Raw genomic sequence first — 18751 nt, 5'->3', positions numbered from 1 at the left:
GGATGGAAGAATCCCAAGCATTGTTACAGGCTGGAGGCCGAATGGCTAAGTAGCAGTTCTGCAGAAAAGGACTTGGGGATTACAGTGGATGAGAAGCTGGATATGAGTCAACAGTGTGTCCTTGTAGCCAAGAAAGCTAATGATATATTAGGATGCATTAGGAGGAGCATTGCCAGCAGATCCAGAGAAGTGATTATTCCCCTTTATTCGGCTCTGGTGAGGCCACATCTGGAATATTGTGTCCAGTTTTGGGCCCCCCACTATAGAAAGGATGTGGATGCATTGGAGACGATGCAGTGGAGGGCATCCAAAATTATTAGGGGGCTTGATTGCATGACCTATGAGGATAGAGAGAGAGGGATTTGGGTTTGTTTAGTCTGCAGGAGAGAAGAATGAGGGGAGATTTGATAGCAGCCTTCAGCTTCCTGAAGGAAGGTTCTAAAGAGGATGAAGAAAGGCTGTTCACAGTGGTGACGGACAGCAGAACAAGGAGCAATGGTCTCAAGTTACAGTGGGGGAGGTCTAGGTTGGATATTAGAAAAAACTATTTCCCTAGGAGGATGGTGAAGCACTAGAATGGGTTACTGAGGGAGGTGGTGGAATCTCTATCCCTAGAGGTGTTTAAGTCTCAGCTTGATAAGGGCCTGGCTGAGTTGATTTAGTTGGGATTGTTCTTGCTTTGGGTAGGTGACTGGACTTGATGACCTCCTTCGTTCTATGATTCCGTGATTCCATAACTTTAAACTTTTTGTTTGGTAGAATAGCTCTAATAATATTGGGTATGTCTACACTACCCCACTAGTTCGAACTAGCGGGGTAATGTAGGCATACCGCACTTGCAAATGAAGCCCGGGATTTGAATTTCCCGGGCTTCATTTGCATAAGCGGGGAGCCGCCATTTTTTAAAACCCGCTGGTTCAAACCCTGTGCAGCGCGGTTACACGGGGCACGAACCAGGTAGTTCGAACCAGACTTCCTAGTTCGAACTACCGTTACTCCTCATGAAAGTTCGAACTACCTAGTTCGTGCCCCGTGTAGCCACGCTGCACGGGGTTCGAACCAGCGGGGTTTTAAAAATGGCGGCTCCCCGCTTAAGCAAATGAAGCCCAAGAAATTCAAATCCCGGGCTTCATTTGCAAGTGCGGTATGCCTACATTACCCTCCTAGTTCGAACTAGGAGGGTAGTGTAGACATACCCATTGGGACTTCCTAACAATGTTATCTTGTTATACTGTTTTAAAGTCATCCAAACTAACATGTGGTACAGATTTAAGTCTTAGCCTCTAGTCTGATCTGCAGTTTTGTAGATGGATAGTGAGTGCTACCAGGCCATCTCCTTTCCATTTGTATAGAATACTGGAGAGAAATCAAACCAAAAATGGAGATTTTTTTTCAGATTGTTAAACTAGTCTGGTATAAAGGATAGGGTGATTAATGAACTGTCACCCTAAATTTCCTAATTGTACATCTGATGAGTAGTTATGTTTACCTCAGTGTCTGCACTGTTCCCTTGTTAATCTCCTATATTGGATAGAGGAAGTATCAAGACATTGGTTCTCTAAAACTACTAGCAGTTTCAAAAGGTGTCATGAAGAGTGTAGAATCCTGCCCTAACAACATTGATGGTAGATCATTGATAGAGAAAAATTCACAGTCCTCTGTAAGTCTTGCAAGGATTCACTACTGAGAAAGGACACATCATGCCTCCACTGTCACCCTCTCCATGGATTCTGTTCATTGTAAGGACACTTTTATTTTCACAGAGGGTGCAATGAAATCACACTTCTGTAGCATGTCAAGCAGATAAGCTAAATCAGCACACACTTGACAAACCCTCTTGGACTGTGCTGTCTGGGTGCCTGTGGGCCTCCAGGTGGAAGGAGGATTGCCAGAATCTTCTTCCACCACAACTGCCCTCCTAGCTAACTTAGGCTATATCTAGACTGCATAGCTTTTCCAGAATACTGGAGGTATCCCCGAAAAGCTCTGCCACATCCAAGGAATGCGTCCACTTTTTCAGAGCAGTTTCCGAAAAAGTGGACATGTTCTTTCAGCATCCCTGTATTCCTCTCAGTGAGAGGAATAAAGGATATTCTGAAAGAGGGTTTTTTCCCTAAATTTGGCCCCGTGTAGATGGGCCAAATATCAGAAAAGCCTCTTTCGGAGAAAAAAACTGAAAAAGAATTTTCCTGTCAGTGTAAACATAGCCCTATTGTCACCTGAGTCTTATGCCAGACCATTTTGTCTCTGTACAAAAATATCAGGTGATACAAAAAAAATTTTTAGAGGTAGTTAAAGTGCAAAAGTAATATCTTCTCCAGATAGTATTTTATTTCTCAAATGAAGAATAAATAGTCTGATTAAATAAATTACCATATATAAAATATTCTGAAATAGTTAATTTGAGGAATAAAGATCCTATCATACATATGTAAGCACTAACAATGCGTGCTACACAGTGAGTACTAGCTGTTTGTTTATTCATTAGATCTTCAAAAAACCTACTTTGCCTCAAGATATAGAAGACAGATGACTCTAAACTTTACAAGCAAATTATACAATCAGCTACACAGGGCTCTACAGTTGATAATAGAGCATCACCATGAAGTTTGGAAGACTGAACAATGAAGGAAAGAAAAATAGTTTTAAATTGAGATAACTCAAACAGACAATACCAATTAATTTTCTATGCAACTTTGTATCACAGTTTTATGTCTTGTAGATTTCTCTTCAGCAGCTTGTATCTTTTTGCAGGCTGTCCCCTCCTCACCCTGGCATGAATTGTTGTGACAGCAAAAGTTACTTGAAATTACCATAAAAAGAAACTTCAAATTCCAGCTAATATATTTGATTTTACTGAAGCAGGTTTTTTCTCATGCATATAAATGGAATCCGACCACAGCTAGTTACACATTGAGGAGCAGGTTTAACATTGCTCACAATCATGGGCAGCATGTATAAGGGTATGTCTACACTAGCCCCCTAGTTCAAACTAAAGAGGCTAATGTAGGCATTTGAAGTTGCAAATCAAGCCCAGGATTTATATATCCCACGCTTGATTTGCATCTTCCCGGCCAGTCGCCATTTTTTGAAATTTACAAGTCCGGACTAGCTGCCTGAGTCTACACACGGCAGGGACCCGATAGTTCGAATTAAAGCCCTAAATCGAGCTACCTGTTATTCCTCCTGCAAGGGGGTAGATCATTGATTTGCAACTTCTAATGCCTAAATTAGCCTCCCTAGTTCGAATTAGGGGGCTAGTCTCTAAGGGTATGTCTACACTACAGCACTAATTCGAACTAAGCTAATTTGAACTAGTGCATCTAGACCTAAAAACTAGTTCGAATTAGCATTTTGCTAATTTGAACGAGCATGTCCACATTGAGTGGACCCTGAACTGGCAGAGCATCAGATTAGGACTTCGAGCGCGGAGCTGCTGCCGAGGGCTAGCCGAGGGCTGTGCTTAAAGGGACCCAACCCCCACCCCAGACAGACAGTTCTCAGGGGTCCCCACTTGCAAAGCAGTCCTGTCTTGGAGTGCCCTGAATGCCCACACTCGGCACATCACAGCACTCAGCCATCAGCCCGGCTGCACTTGCCACAGGCTGCCATCCAGGGGAGGGGTCAATCGGGGGGCTGCAGGAGAGCTTCCACCCAGAGGAGGCCGCAGAGCCACCCAGTCCTCTCCATCGGGGGCTCATACCCCAGTCCTCCCTCACCTCCTACCACTTACCCCTCCCTAGCCCCCCTTCCTGATGTACAAAATAAAGGACACGTGTGTTCAAAAATAGAAACTCTCTTTATTGAACAAAACTCGGGGAGACTGGGAAAAGGAGGTGGGAAAGGGGAAGAGAGAGGGTGGGAGAGCAGAGGGCAACTAAAATGATCAGGGGTTTGGAACAGATCCCATATGAAGAGAGGCTAAAGAGACCGGGACTTTTCAGCTTAGGAAAGAGGAGACTGAGGGCGGATATGATAGAGGTCTATAAAAGCATGAGTGGCGTGGAGAGGGTGCATAAAGAACAGTTCTTCATTAGTTCCCATAATAGAAGGACTAGAGGACACCAAATGAAAAGAATGGGTAGCAGGCTTCAAACTAATAACAGAAAGTTCTTCTTCACAAAACAAATAATCAGCCTGTGGAACTCCTTGCTGCAGGAGGCTGTGAAGGCTAGAACTAGAACAGAGTTTAAAGAGAAGTGAGATAAATTCAGGGAGGTTGGGTCCATGGAGTGGTATTAGCCAGGGGGTAGAAATGGTGTCCCTGGCCTTTGTTTGTGGAAAGCTGGAGATGGATGGCACGAGAAAAATGGCTTGGTCATTGTCTTCGGTCCATCCCCTCCAGGGTAGCTGGTGTTGGCCACTGTCGGCAGACAGGCTACTGGGCTAGATGGACCTTTGGTCTGACCCAGTACAGCCTTTCTTATGTTCTTATGTTCTAAGCTCAGGGCTCAGGGTCGGGGGTCTCAGTGGACCACCCTGATTTTCATGCAAACCTGCTCCTGAGTGGCCAGGCTGGTAGCTATCCTGCTCTAGATGGCCACTTTTCTGTGCCTAGTGCGGAGGTCGTGGATGAGGTCCACGATCTCCGCACTAGACCAGGTGGGCGCCCTCCTCTTGCAGACCAGGGCAGGCTCCTGGGAGCCGCCAGCCTGGTCCCGGGAAGAGGCGGAGGGCTGGGTGGCAGCAGGTGGCTGGCTCATGCCATGCCAGGTGCAGGGTCTGCTGGCTGGGTGCTGGCAGGCTTGCACCTGGCACGGGCACCGTAGCCAGACCGTGGCCCTTTAAGGGCTCCGGGGCCGGGAGGGGGGCAGAAGAGTTTCCCTGGTGGTGCCCAGAGTGGCCACCAGGGAAAGCTGGGGAGGGCTAGCCTCCCGTTAGTTCAGATTAAGTGGCTACACAGCCCTTAATTCGAACTACTTAATTCGAACTAGGCGTTAGTCATCGTAGAATGAGGTTTACCTAGTTCGAATTAAGTTCAAACTAGCGGTTTCTATGTGTAGTGCCTATAAAAGTTAATTCAAACTAACTTCTGTTAGTTCAAATTAACTTTGTAGTGTAGACATACCCTAAGAGACTAAGTCTCTCCAAAATAATTTGGCTTGAATCATCAGAATAAAAAAGCAGGGCATGTAAGGAGCATGCTGCCCTTGGTGGTGGTTGGCCTCCTCTGCCCCCTCCAAGGCCTGGTGTCTTCCCCCAGTTTTGCCACCTCTCTTCTCCTGGATTTGTGCTGTCTGCTTGTTCCCAAAAGAGGCTTTGGCACTGCCCACCCCAGTCAGCATTCAAAACCTGGCACTAGAATTGATTTACTCTAGATTTCAGATGAACTTCGTAATGCTGGTTAGTGATGGCCTTTGAGCATGAATCTTTCTATATATCAATTGGTTTAGTAAATACAAGGTAAATTCATGTGTAGCCTCCACAAAGAAAACTCTCACACGCCACCTATGCCCACAAGTTTAAGCACTTACAGAAATTTTGAAAAAGTACTTGCCAGCTGTGAAGGGACAATCTTATAGTCTCATTTTCTAAAGCGTTCTGTACTCAACATGTGGAACCTATTTATTTTAGTTCCTAAATGGGAGTTGAGATCTTTTGAAACTCTGGCCTACATTCATTGGCATGGGCCCTTCACTACTCCAGATAATTTACTGATGATTGTCCCTCCTCCTAAAGCACAGAATAAACAAGCTCTGGGTTTTTTATGCCCACTTCTGACAACCCTAATCCACCTGCATTTCCCCAGTTAAAGTGTCCACTCAGGAAAACACCTGTTCTCTGCTCCTTTGTTTCGGCAATAGAAAAAGGGCTCAGAGGGCTTTTTCTTCCTTATGTTTTGATGTATCAATTTTGGAAAGCTTTATAGTTATTACTTTTTTTCCTTTGGGATTTTTTTGAGCCATTTCTCTGCCATTTCCTTTTCTATGGCACTTCCCAGCATAGCTGTAGCAGCTCAGCCTTTAATCTTTCACTTGGTTTTATTTATAAACAGCTTCTCTTTTGTCCAAATGGTTTTACTAGCACATTTCTGTTGTGGTCTCACCTTCTTAGCACCTGTGCAGCTGAGCTTGTTACCTGGGGTTCTTTCAACCCAAACCTCTCGGTAACTTTTACTGTCTGAGAGGTAGTGTCAGGAAATAATTCCGGGGAGACACGGTTGACCGACCGATAGATGGATGGTACAAACAGGGCAACACAAGAGTGCTTTCACTTAAAGCTAAACTTTACTTAGACTCAAGCACTTACACACGTCCGCAACAGGTTAGTAAAACACCCCCACCCTCGATAATTACCGAAGCTGAGTGTGGCTCTCGAGTGACACAGAGCAGGCTTCTGATGGCCAGTCTTCCATCTGCCGGTGGGGATGAAGATGCATCCAGATGTGAAGAGTCCTCAAGGAGTCCTCGAGGCGGCCCTCCAAGTGTTCCCAAAATTGTCCCCTTAACTCAAACTTTCCTTCCCTATTTATCCATTAGTATTACAATAATATGTCACTCAAAAAATTGTTAGGCAAGCACTTTTTAAAGGTTAGGCAAGAGGTTTTCTTCTGATCATCACTTTGCCCAGATGTGTTTTTTTCTTTTTTACAGACTTCATGCTTGGGGGCCCTGATAGATATATGTCTTAGGGCATCTAGACAAAGTTCCTGTTTTTCTAAATGTATAGCTCAGTGATTTCACTAGAGATTTGGGCCTCAGGAAGGACGCTGGGTCAAGCTCTCCTCTCTGTGGCACCCAAACTCCCCTTCTTTTTCCTGACTGTGGTCTAGGTCTAATTTGGGCCTTTTAGCTTGGTTGCTAAAGTTTAAGCAGTAAGCAATAGTAGTTCAGGCACATTACTGGATTTGCCGAAATCCCCCTGTACAAGCTTAGGCTGCTCTAGTGACATTTTGAACCTTTTATTGGAATTTTCTCTCTAGTTTCTTCACCTTTAACACTCAGTGTGTCTCATCCTTCCTGTTACCTTTCTTTTATTTATTCCTACTCACTCCATAGTTTCAACCAATGAAGAATTCACACCTAACTGCTAAAAATAATTTCATTCTTAACTGTTTAAGCAGAGATAATCTTCCTCAGCTCTGAAATGCCACGTACATGCCATGTTCTCACATAGTACAGCTCTTTGCCCCTGTAGACACTTAGGGTATGTCTACACTACCCCGCTAGTTCGAACTAGCGGGGTAATGTATGCATACCGAACGTGCAAATGAAGCCCGGGATTTGAATTTCCTGGGCTTTATTTGTATAAGCCGGCCGGCGCCACGAGGCGTATAGATAGTTCGGAATGGCTTGCTAGTTCGAACTATCTAGCCCATGCCGCGTGTAGCCGCGCGGCACGGGGTTCGAACAAGCTGGCATTTAAAAATGGCACCGGCCGGCTTATGCAAATAAAGCCCGGGAAATTCAAATCCCGGGCTTCATTTGCACGTTCGGTATGCATACATTACCCCGCTAGTTCGAACTAGCGGGGTAGTGTAGACATACCCTTAGGATGTATCTAGATTACAGGCTTTTGTCAATAAAAGTGGCCTTTTGTTGACAAAACTATACCTGGTCTACACGACCGCTACGTTCTGTCAACAGTAAGTCAACAGTATGTGCGGCAGGTTTGTATAATTTTGGGCGGTGCCCCATTAGCCACGCCCCTGACCCCCCCTATTAGCCACGCCTCTGAAGGTAATACACTTGGGGCAAGATGGACACATGACCAGAAGTAAACGGTGTCATGTCACCCCTCTCGAAGGGCTTTTCCCACCATCCTCCTACCAACAGGGATTAGTCTGGCCCCCACCAAACCCCCTCATGCAACTATCCTGCAGTTGCATTAACCCAATGTGTGTGACATTAACTCGGGGGGCAGAGAGGCTGGGGGAAGTGTTCCCTCTAAGGTTATGTCTACACTTGTGGCTTTTTGCCAAAGTACAGCCATTCTTGTGCAAGAACCCACAAAGCATCCACACTGCCCGCCTGTTCTTGCGCAAGGAAATGTACAGTACGACGTGGTAAGAGAGGGCATCTTGCACAAGAGCTGCGCTTTTTTCCAACAGGTGTAAGCTCTCTTGCGCAAGAAGGCAGTGTGGATGCTCAGCAGGGATTTCTTGCACAAGAAACCCCTATCGCTAAAATGGCCATCGGAGCTTTCTTGGGCAAGAGAGTGTCTACGCTGCCATAGATGCTTTTGTGCAAAAGCACAGCTCGCACATGGCAGAGTGGATGTGTTCTTGCTCAAAACTTCTTGCACAAGAACTCTTGCGTAAGAAACCACCAGTGTAGACATGGGCTAAGAGTTTCCCCCCATGAGCAAAATGAATTTTGTGTTGTGCACCAGTACTGGGTTCATGTGGCTTGTTTGGATGTCCCACTGTGGCACCGAAATTAATAAATATTTTTAAACCTTTACCTTTTCTCTCTGCTGCCATGTCTCCTCCCCTTGTTCCATCAACTTCCCTGGTGCCTGCTGCCCCCCCAACTCCTCACCCTCCTCTGCTGTCCTGACTCCTGCCCTTCTCACTACCCCTCAGCCCTCCTGCAACCTGCCCCCCTCCACCAGCCCTTCTCTCTCCCTTGTGCCCACTCCTTCAGGATCCCTACTCCGATCATGTGAGCTACTCCTTCTCATCCCCTCTCCTAACACCTCCCTCTACACACCTGCCCTGCATCTCTCCTCTGGGGCTGGTCCTTCCCCTGCAGGTGTCTCCCCTACTGCTTCACCCCCAGAATCTCCTGGCACCTGCACCTTCTCTTACTCCTGCACCCTCCTGGTGCCTCTCCCTTCCCTCACTGCCCTTGCCCCCTTTGCCTTCTTTTTCCCTGATGCCCACCCCCTCACCACCCTCTGCCCCCGTTCCCCTCATGTCCCTGTGCCCTCACACATGACTTGCTCCATCCCTGCCTTCCTCATGCCCACCCCTTCTTTCAAGCCTTCTCCCAACACCTCCTCCTCCAGCCCCCAAAGCCCTTACCCACTCCCTTCCCAGCATCACCCCTCCCACTGACACCTCCCCTCCTGCCCTTTTCCTCATTGTCTGCACTTGGCCCCCTGGCATTTGTCTTTCCTCTACCCTGTCCCTTTGGTGACTTCCCCTTTCTTCCCCCTCTCCCCTCCCCCTCCACACAAGCCCCTTCCTCTCCCAGCCCTTCCTCTTTCCCTCCCTCTCCTCCTCCCCATCCCCCTCTGCACATGCCCCTTCGTCTCCCAGCCCTCCCCCTCCCCTACCTTCTGCCTTCCACTTTGCAGGGCTGGAGTCTGCGCTCCGGCCCCGGACTCCGAACTCGCAACTCAACCGCATGGCGCAACGCAGCACCCAGCAGTTCTAAAATACCTGGCCATGACGTTACATCACACCCGGGCATCTCCCCGCCCACTGGTTTGAGCATGTCAGATATGGCAGCAGCAGCTGGCAAGGGGGAGCTTAGTAGAGGTTGCACATGGCAGGGACGGATTGAGGCCAGGGCCGGGGCCGGGGAGAGATGCTCTGGGGCCAGGATGGGAGGACGTGCAGGGGGGCTGGGGCCCAGGGCCCACTCCAGCTCCAAATATTGGTGGAGCCTGGGCACCACGAGCTCATACAACTCACCGCCCATGGTCGACAGAACACGGAAGTTTTGTCGACAGTGGAAGAATGCCTTTGTTGACAGAGATCTGTTGACAAAAGGTGTGTGTGGATGCAGGGAACCAGTTCTGTCAACAAAAAAGGCCTCCAGGAAGAAGCCCTCGTGGACAGTCAAGCCTTTACATGTAGAACACCTCTGTGGTTCCTGTCCGTAGCTTCTTAAAGGCACAGGAACCCAGACAGGCCTTGCTGTCTGGCAGCTAGCCAGAGTGTCACGCCCCAATGGCCCTCTCCCTCAAGGGGTCCCCCTGGGGAGGCAGTTCAGTACTGACTGTTGCTAATGCTATTGCAAATAACGCAGGGCATTTTGGGGAAGGGTCAAAGGTGTGAGTGTGGAGTGAATGAAAGATTCTTTTGCAGGTCACAAGAAGCCAAAAGGGGGGGAACGAAGAGAGCAGCAAATGGGTTAACTCCACGCTTCTGCTAGGCCCGAAGATAAGACATTGGCTCCAGCGACCTTAAGGCCACAGCACACATCTGACTCTTGGCTGCCAGCCAAGAAAGAGGGGGGTCTGGAATCCACCGACCAGCCATAAGAAAGACAGATTCAATAGAACAAATCTGCAGAGCCAGCCCATAACAAGCAAGAAAAGTGAAGGCCAGCACGGAGGAAAGCAAAGAGAACGACAGAGTCTAGCTTGTTTGTTTTGGGAAAGTCAAGGAGACCACAGAAAGCCAATTTGGACTGTTACAAAGAGCACCAGGACCAGAGGTTGCAGAATGGAACACCCCCAAAGGAGCCCAGGACTTAAAACCCTTCCGAGAGATGGAGCAATTTGGAGAGATCTCAGCGGACCCTGGACGACCTTTGCGCACAGGACCAAACTCCCGTCCACCCTTCCCCCTCTTCTTCTGTCATTATACCCAGGTCTGGCCAGCTTTGGGTAGTGAGTGTGTGAGTATGAAAGTGGGTTAAGACTCGGGGCACCGACACGTTCTTCCTTCCTCTGAGTGATGTGGGAAGCACCCATCACTTTCCGCTGTTATTTTATTATTTTATCAATAAAGCTTTAAAAATTAGACACTTGGTGTGTTCCATCATCTCCTCCCTTAACAATCCTGTGGCCTCAGCCTGACCACCTGATGACTCAGGCAGATAGGTAACAAAAATGTGCCACAAGAGCACCCGTGCCAGCTGTGTCAGCCATGTCCCAGCCTCAAGGCTCCCCTGATCCTTCTCAGGACAGAGATGAGAACTCACCCAGGGGCACCAAAAGGTCAGGGCCAGAAATCCAAAACCTCCTGGAGCTCTGGTCCCAGGAAGAAGCCCTACAGGCCCTGCAGATACACTGCAGGAATGCAGACATCAACAAGCACCTAGCCCAGGGACTAGCCACCAAAGGGCATCACCCCCACACCATGGCACAAGTCAGGGCCAAGGTAAAGGAGCTGCAGCAGGGATATGCCAGGGCCCGGGACCAGAGCTCCCGCTCCAGGGCAGCCCCTGAGACCTGCCCTTACTACCAGGAGTTGGAGCAGATCCTGGGCAGTGAGGAAGCCCAGACTCCACTGCGTGTGGTGAAGTTTGGGTTACCCCACCACATCGTGGACCGACCCCTCCTGAGGGAGGAAGACCAGGCAGGAGAGGCGGGAGAGCTGCACCAAGAGGAGGAGGAGGAAGAGGAGGCAGCAGGGATCCAGATCCCAGAGGCTCCCAGGTGTCTGTGGACATTGGGGAGGGAACATCAGGTGAGTGCTTTGAGGGGTCACCACACACAGGCAGGTTGGCAGTGTGGGGGGCCAGCTAGCCCCATTGCCACCGTGGGGCCCCTGTGAGGCTTTCAGGACTCTGTCCAGCTCACACGTGATGTCATGTGTAACACCCCTGAGTTTCCTGTCCAAAGGAGAGCCCCTGACAGCCACGGCATGCCCTCGGGGACAGCAGGGGTGCACACAGACAGTGATTGTCTCTTCCTCTTTTCCTCCACAGCTGGACCCTCTACCCAACAGGGGAGCACCACACCTGCCCCACCACCATCCCGGACCCGTGGCACCTGCAGGCACTGGCGGGTCTACACGGACCTGCTGAGGGAGCACGTAGTTGCCCTGCAGGACCTGAATAGACCCTCCAACAGAGGACAGTGAGAGGCCGAGTGGCGCACCAGGCTGCTGGATGAGCTGGTCCAGCAGTGCACTGCCATCTGTGCCACAATGCGGGAGGTCTTCACTTTGCCTGCCCCGTTACAGGCACCGCTCCTCCAGCTCACCAGGCCCCTGTTCCCCCTGCTCCTCTAGCCCCCCCGCTCCTCCAGCCCCCTCTTCCCTCCAGCCCCTCCTGCTCCTGCTCCTCCAGCCCTCTCTTCTTCCCCAGCCCCTCCTGCTCCTCCTGCTCCTCCAGCCCCTCCAGGCCCCTCTTCCCCCCTCACAGGCCCAAGAGCTGACCCCCCTCCCTCCGCCCAGGCCAGGACTGGCTCTCGCTCCACCCTATCCCAAGGCCGTGACAATGCCAGGCTGCAGGAAAGTGGCAGGACTCTGTGATCAGGGAAGCAGAGGCCCTCTTGAGCCCCCTCCTGCTCCAGGTTTTCAGTCCCCTACCACCCCAGTTAAAGGACATTTCAGTTATATAACAAAATCTTTATTTTTGACTGACAGATTTACTTTGTGGATAAACAGGTGAACAGTTAAAAGAGAAAGTTTTGCCATGGACTCCTGCACATCCACCCCATGCCCTGAGCACCTCAGCCCTTGCTCTGACTCTGGCACCGTCACCCCTGTGCTGAGCTCCCCCATACCTCTCAGTTCTCTGCTTTAACCCTTGCATCCCCTATCCTCGGCTCTGATCCCCCCCCCCCACACCCAAACCCCTACCCTGAACCCCCATCCCCTGCACTGAGTCAAGGCACCCCCTTCCACATACCCAACCCCCTATTTTCCAGAAAGGACTTTCATCCACATAACTGCTAAAAGAAGTGTTGGTGATGATTGGAGGCACACTTCCTTTAGAGTCATTACTGGAGCTATTCCCCAGCATGGTGTTGGAAGGCAACTTTCTGGTAGAAGTGCCATCCATTATACGGCAGCTTAAACTGAGGTCTTAGCTGCCTGTAGTAACTGGATCCCAGTCCACTATTTTTTCCATACTGTAGAGTACTAGTAGTACTAGGGTCCTGGTAATATGTATGTAAAAGTATGACCTGATCTCATTGCAAAGGAGTAGCTGGATGAGCACTGAGAAGATGTGACAAGAAAGTGTAAGAAGTCTTTCTTCTCCCAGGGCCAGCATTGCAGCACCTCTATCCTAACAATCATTATTCACATCAGGGAAAATGGAAGATTCTACTTAGTGTTGCTTCACCCTAGCTTCAACTCAGATGGAACATGCAAACCTGAATCAGAATCACAAATGAATCACAACCAGCTTATTTCAAACATTTTCAAGTTAAGCAGATAAAAAAAATCATGGGAAATAAACCTTGATAGTAACTAAATAGTTTATGGACACTATTAAAAAAAGTATTTGGATTTTTTTTGCGGGGGGAGGGGGGGAGAGGATGTGTATGTGAGCATATATGTATCTAACTTCTGAATATAAACACTGGATGATACAACCCATCTCCCCAGAGTCTCTCCAGAGCATTCAACTTTGAAAGGCAATTCTCTATTTTCAGTAAGATGTGGAAATGAAGAGGTGTTGCTCCATTCTATCGGGTTCCAAATTATAATGATATAATTTCACTAGTAATTGAGTTTTTCATTACACTAATTAAAAATTGAAATATAGATTAAATGAAAGGAATCAGATTCTTTAGGGACCTGTAAGTTTATTAAGTGTAACATATATAATCAAAATCATGTAAGTAGAGTCAATTAAAGTAACCAAGATGTGTATTTTTATATTTGGGCCCGCTCCCTGTTTGACTTTATATCGCAGAGGAAAAAATGGTAATAATTATAGAGCCATTTCCAATACCAGATGCCCCAGAGGGAGTGAATAGAACAGGTAATCATCACGTGATCCCTTTCCTGTCATCCATTTACAGGCCCTGATAGACACAGTGTGGGGACACCATTCCAACCTACCCTGGCTAACAGCCATTGATGAACCTATCCTCCATAAATTAATCTAGTTCTTTTTTGAACCCTGATAAAGTCCCGGTCTTCACATCATCATGTGATTGTGCACTGTGTGAAGAAAAAACTTTCTTTCTTTCTTTCTTTCTTTCTTTCTTTCTTTCTTTCTTTCTTTCTTTCTTTCTTTCTTTTAAACCTGCTACCTATTAATTTCATTTGGCGACTTCTAGTTCTTATGTTATGGGAACAAGTAAATAACTTTTCCTTATTCACTTTTTCCACACCTGTCATGATTATTTATAGACTTCTATCTTACCCCCCTGAGGCTATGTCTATACTGCAGCCTTCTTCCACAAAAGCTTATGCAAATGAAGTGTGGAGTAGAATATCGCCACACTTCATTTGCATAATTAATTAACAGCTGTTTTTGCACAAGAGGCTTTTCCTCAAAAAGGAGCTGTATAGACAGCTCCTTTTTGCACAAACCCCCCCTCTTGTACAAGAGCCGTTCTTCCTCATTTTTTCAGGAAGAATGGCTCTTGTGCAAGAGGGGGGGGTTTGCATTTGCATTAGTTTTTGCAGAAGAAGGCTGCACTATAGACATTGCCTTAATCTTCTCTTTTCTAAGCTGGAAAATCCAAGTCTTTTTAATCTTTTATATGGAGCCCATTCAAATCCCTAAATTTTTTTGCAGTTATGTGGAAATATACCTATCTCATAGAACTGGAAGGGACTGTGAAAGGTTATCAAGTCCAGTCCCCCTCCTTCACAGCAGGACCAAGTACTGTTTCTGACAGATTTGCCCCAGATCCCTAAATGACCCCCTAAAGGATTGAGTTCACAACTCTGGGTTTAGCAGGCTAATGCTCAAAGAACTGAACTATCCCTCCAATAACTATTTTTACTGCCCTTTTCAAAACCTTTGCCAATGACAATATATCTTTTTTTAGACGAAGTGACCACATCTGTATGCAGTATACAAGATGTGGGCATGTCATGGATTTATATAGAGGCAAAAAATGTTCTGTTTTATTTTCTATCCTTTTTTTAGTGATTCAAAACATTCTATTTACTTTTTTTACTTCTGCTGCGCATTGAGTAGATGTTTTCAGAGAACTATCCACAATGACTTCATGGTCTCTCTCTTGAGTTAAATTAGTCCCCACCATTTCGTATGTATAGTTGGGAATATTTTTTCCAATGTGCATTACTTTGCATTTATCAAATCTAACTTTCATTTGCCATTATGTTGCCCAGTTACTTTGTTTTGTGATTTTTTTTATGCCTTTCACAGTCCACTTTGGTCTTAACAATCTTGAACAATTGAGTATCATCTGCAAATTTTGCCACCTCACTGTTTGCCCCTTTCTCCAGACCTTTTATGAATAGGTTGAATAGGATTGGTCACAGTGTGGACCTTTGGGGAAACAACTAGTTACCTCTCTCCATTCTGAAAACTTACTATGTATTCTTACCTTCTGTTTCCTGTATTTTAACCAGGTATCAATTCATCATGAGAAGATCTTCCCCTTACTTAAGAGCCTTTGGTGAGGGACCTGGTCAAAGACTTTATGGAAATCTAAGTACACTATATCCACTGCATCCTCCTTGTCCACATGCTCGTTGACCCCCTCAAAGAACTCTAGTAGATTAGTAAGAAACCATGTTGACTTTCCACCAAAAAATTATGTTCCTCTTCATGCCTGACAATTTTATTCTTTACTATAGTTTCAACTATTTTGCCCAGTACTCAGATTAGATTTACATGTCTGTAATTACCAGGATCATCTCTACAGCCTTTTTTGGTTGTGTCTGCACAGCAAAATTATTTTGGAATAATGGCTGTTATTCTGAAATACCTATGCGAGCATCTACACTACAATTCTGTTATTTCAAAATAATTTTGAAATAACAGACAGCTTATTCTGACTTCTGTAAACCTCATTCTATGAAGAGTAACACCTAATCTGAAGTAGCTATTTCAAAATAAGGCATGTGTAGACACTCCGCTTCTGCTATTTCAAAATAGCCCCTCACCAGGGCCATTCTAAGTTATTCCTCCTGGGGCGCTAAATCGAGATAGCATGTTTACATTAGGGAAGCTTGCCTCGGACTATTTTTGAGGCTTCACTGAAGTTCTATTTTGAAATAAACTATTTCAGAATAACTATTCCAAAATAGTTTATTCCAAAATAACTGTGAAGTGTAGATGTAGCTTTTAAATATTGGCAAAAGTTTAGCTATCTTCCAGTCATAGATAAGCTGAGTTTGGTGCCATCTCCATAGCAGGAAGTCAATGGGGGCAAATGCTCCCGTTGACTTCCCTTACTCCTCACAAACTGAGGAGTACCGGCATTGTCCAGGAGCACTCTTTGCATTTGATTTGATTGGTCTTTTCTAGACCCACTAATCAAACACCAGAAGATCTATCTCTCGCGTGGTAATAGTTAGAGAAGAAATAAGCAACTGAGAATCGGATGGGTTAAATAGACTACTTTATTGCTGATACATGTTTATCTCAGACCCCCAACACAATGTGCTAAGTGGCAATAATCTGGCACCAATTACACTCTTTTATCCATTTTAGTATGTTAATTTACACATCTATTACTACTTTCCCTAAATCCTTATTTAGTAAGGTTAACTCCTACACAATGAATATTAACAGGCAGGTAATGGATATTATTATACCCACTCCAATGGGCCTACCCTGACCTTGCGTGATGGACCGGGCCGGGTCTGGGCATAGCTGAGGACGTCTGCTCAGGGTGAATTGCTCAAATCTGGGGCTCTCTATAGCTCCCAAACTGGAGATCCTCCCAAACAGGCTACAAACCAGTCCCACAGAGCACTTCAGCTGCCTGCTTGGCCAGCCAGAAGCCTCACGAGCAAAACCCCTTTGCCACCCCAGCAATATCCGTGCCCCAGATGGCCCCGGGCCTCATACACAGGTGAGGGGTTTTAGAGCCCAATCTCACCTTCCCTGAAAAAGTTCTGTCCAGTTCCAAGAAACCAGCCACAGATCCCAGGTCAATTTACCCTCTAGACCTTACCCACAAATCACGCTGAGCTAATCCTTTAGAATCTAACATCTAAAGGTTTATTACTAAAAGAAAGAAAAGCCTGAGAGTAAGGTTGTTGAAGTATCATACATTACATGCATCAAATCTCCCACTTCTCGATGCAGGCTCGCAACAGAGATGTTATAACTGCTGGCTTAAAAGTCCTTGTTCTACATCCGATGTCCGGATGGGACCACAGTTCTTTCTGGCTCGTGATTCCCTGCGAGGCTGCATCTGGGGTCAGGAGCAGATCTGAATACCAAATGGAGGCTGCCACATTGCATCTTTATACCTCCTTCCTGGTCTCTTCTTGGCTGCAGCAGGTCACTTGGCCAGTGGCCTACCCCTGTGTTCCCTGCTGGTAGCCCTTAGGTAACAGTCACAGTTCTTGAGGTGTGTCCTTGTCCTATAGAGGGCTATTGTTCCATGGAGACTTGCTCATTAGCATGTCCATAGGCTGAGTATTCTTCGTCTAATGCTCAGCCACAAACAGAAAAGTTTCCAATATTGACACAGAGTACATATTTATAACATCACACCCAGACATTATACAGATATATGAAGAGCATATATAGAATCAGAAGAAAGTAAGCTTTTGTTTGACACCTCACATGCCCCCTTTGTACCAACTTTTGGGGCAAACACCCCGCAGGGGTGCAGCAGTGATCTGGCTGTTTCCCTTAAAATCTAGTTACCTGACACCTTGGTCTTCCTCTTGTACCTAATATACTTGTAGAATGTCTTTTGTTGCCACACTAAACACTAAAACCATAGGGACTATTTGAAAGCATCTGTTGGGAACAGACCATAGCTGGCGTATTGTGGGGTCATGTGGGTGCCCATAGCAGTGCCATTGGTCTGGAGGTATATATTGTCACTAAATCTGAAACAGTTGTGTGTGAGGATAAAGTTGTAGAGCTCAGCCACCAGTTGTGCTGTGGCATCATCAGGGATACTGTTCCTGACCGCTTGTATTCCATCTACATGTGGGATGTTAGTGTAGAGAGCCTCTACATCCATGGTGGCTAGGATGGTGTTTTCTGGAAGATCAGCAATGCATTGTAGTTTTCTCAGAAAATCAGTAGTGTCAACAGTGCTGGTGGCGTAGGGTCTGAGTAGAGAGTCCACATATCCAGACAGTCCTTCAGTGAGAGTGCCAATGCCCGAGATGATGGGGCATCCAGGATTTCCAGGTTTGTGGATCTTGGGTAATAGATAGAACAACCCTGGTCGGGGCTCTAAGGGTGTGTTGATTTGTTCTTGTGCTTACAACCCATCCTGGACAATGTTCCCTCACTTTCACAGGCCTTCGGAGGAAGGCCAGTCCTCGCCCACAGACAACTCACCAACCTGATGCATATTCTCACCAGCAACTATACAGCGCACAATAATAACTCTAACTCAGGAACCAATCCATGCAACAAACCTCGGTGCCAACTCTGCCCACATATATACACCATCACACCATCACAGGACCTAACCAAATCAGCCATACCGTCACTGGTTCATTCTCCTGCACATCTACTAACGTAATATATGCCATCATGTGCAAACAATGCCCCTCTTCTATATACATCGGCCAAACTGGACAGTCCCTACGTAAAAGAATAAATGGACACAAATCTGATATTAGGAATGGCAACATACAAAAACCTGTTGGGGAACACTTTAATCTTCCTGGACACACAATTGCTGATCTAAAGGTAGCCATACTGCAGCAAAAAACTTCAGGACCAGACTTCAAAGAGAAACTGCAGAGCTACAGTTCATCTTCAAGTTTGACACAATCAACTCAGGATTAAACAAAGACTGTGAATGGCTAGCTAACTACAAAAGAAGCTTCTCCTCTTTTGGTATTCACACCTCCAGATCAGCTACTAGAAGTGGGCCTCATCCTCCCTGATTGGATCCACCTCGTCATCTCTAGCCTAATCCTGGCCTGCATATTTACACCTGCCTCTGGAAATTTCCACTACATGCATCTGATGAAGTGGGTCTTTGCCCATTTAAGCATATGCTCCAATACATCTGTTAGTCTATAAGGTGCCACAGGAGTCCTCGC

This window comes from Pelodiscus sinensis, chromosome 9 (assembly GCF_049634645.1).
Source record: "Pelodiscus sinensis isolate JC-2024 chromosome 9, ASM4963464v1, whole genome shotgun sequence".
Classification (NCBI taxonomy): Eukaryota; Metazoa; Chordata; order Testudines; family Trionychidae; genus Pelodiscus; species Pelodiscus sinensis.
This window is presented reverse-complemented; position numbering follows the sequence as displayed.